General features: G+C 35.5%; 1 protein-coding gene across 2 annotated transcripts in view; it reads left to right on the forward strand.

Moving 5' to 3' along the window:
• The first annotated feature begins 469 nt into the window (after positions 1–469).
• LOC117177351 (ATP-binding cassette sub-family A member 12) overlaps positions 470–1,929 on the forward strand; it is a 147,276-nt gene continuing 145,816 nt past the window's right edge. For both annotated transcript variants that reach the window (XM_033367980.1, XM_033367981.1), the window contains exon 1: positions 470–684. The gene's annotated coding sequence lies outside the window, so the exon portion shown is untranslated. The remainder of the gene's footprint in view (positions 685–1,929) is intronic.

Genomic DNA, 1,929 nt, shown 5'->3' on the forward strand with positions numbered 1-1,929 from the left:
CTAAGATATGAAAGTACACGTTATATACTTAGCAAACATAAAATCGCTTACATTATGTTTTAAATTGAGCGATAGATTTTGATGCGCCACATCAGGCGCCACTCCCCTACTATTGAATTCGGTCGGCAGGATTCAGGTATTCCATGCCGACTGACCTCGGCCCAGTCGCCCATTCTTGATTGACCGGTCACCGGTTGTTTAGTAAACAGCAGAGGTCTGAATCAGACCCAGTGCCGTATCTATATCGCACTTTCTCGTTGCTCTCTTTTTTCTCTTTTGCCGAATGGTCTATCTATTGTAGAAGTGGTCGAAGAAGTAAAGCGTAAATGCACAGACATTTCAGACTGCAAGTGCAGCAAGTGTCGAAGCTGATGCCCGATTCCTGATTGCAGACACAAAGATGACCACGTGGTCGACGTCGACTGTCTTGTAGGACGGTAGGTTCGACAGTCTGAGTCGAGCCGTCGTTCGTCGAGGCCGCGAATTGCCAGTCAGTTCCTCCGGTCGAGTGAAGCATTTCGTGCCAAAAGAAAGTGAAATAAACGACCGAGAGTGAAAGACCGACTGCGAGCAGCAGAGGAAAACCTGTGCACGAAAGAACCTCCACACAGGATCTTTTAGCTTAAGTTTTGCTCCCAAGGCTACACGTTACGGATGAAACCCTTTGTTAACTTTCCAGAGCTGGTAAAAAAAAGTTTCTTCTTCTTTTGCAATTTAAATGTCTACAATCTAAACAATGCCGTAGAAAAATACCGCTTTCTGAAAGTTTAGAATACAAAAATAGTCAAATTTCTAAAAAGTTAATTGCTACATGGGATATAAGTGATACGAATTCATAATTCACGGAATTCTCTGGCGCAGAAGATTCAGATTAGACTTGTCAAGGATTTAATTTATGTGATCTTTGAAATCACAGTAATACTGCGAATCATAATATTTTGATCCCAATATTAAATCGAAGTGTAGCTAACAAGTAACACATTTGATGACAATCTATCTTTAGAATTGTACTTAAGGAGTTACTGATGATTGCAGAGCAGTTCATCAATGAGGATCAATTCAGAATCAAATTTTATTAAATTGAAAGTGTTTGACATATCAATTAACTTACAGAACAAAATATTTTAATAGTAAATAGTACCGATAGGTTATTAGCATTTCAATAAGAAAGAAACATTGTATTGTATAATGCTGAACATCAGTTCTTTTTCCACATTCCCTATTCATGTCGTGAATTCTTGGAGTTATGTTAGAACATGTTTTCAACGGTTGGGAACTTGTTTATAACGCTTGGGAACTTGTTTATAACAAATTGAAGCAGCAATTGAAATGTTACAAATTTCATATCATTTAATATAATGCAATATAAAATAAGCTCAATTTCCACCTTTTCCTAAATGCTAAATTTTCTTAATTTAAAGAATTTGAAAATGCAGTTTTGAAGATTTAAACCGTTACAATTTAAAAGAGATTATAATAGAAAACAGTTCATAAAAATCGTTTCAAGTTGACTGGCTGTAAATATAAATTAATTCATTATTTTTAAAATTAAACCGCCTTCCGATTATTAAAAATAGAACAATAATTCACTTTAAAAAACGATTCTGAATCTTTTCAAAATAAAAAGAATGTACGGATTTTGACGTTAAAAATGAAACTGTTCGAATGCAAAAGCCTTAATAGTTAAACACGTGTAAACACCTTTTGCATTTAATCGTTCCACTTTTAATGTTTCTAACATAAAATTATTTAAAAATTTACGAATTTTATTATTCATTTCATGATTTAGATCTTTGCAAATGATATACATAGTACACCAAACTCTCGCTTTCAGTCAAGTGTCGGGGGTTGCCTTCAAATGGCCTTGGTCGGATTTCGGAGGGATAGAAACGTAAAGATTGAGGGCCGCCTGACTCGTTTTCAATTGGA

Source organism: Belonocnema kinseyi, chromosome 7 (genome assembly GCF_010883055.1).
Source record: "Belonocnema kinseyi isolate 2016_QV_RU_SX_M_011 chromosome 7, B_treatae_v1, whole genome shotgun sequence".
NCBI classification, from domain to species: domain Eukaryota; kingdom Metazoa; phylum Arthropoda; class Insecta; order Hymenoptera; family Cynipidae; genus Belonocnema; species Belonocnema kinseyi.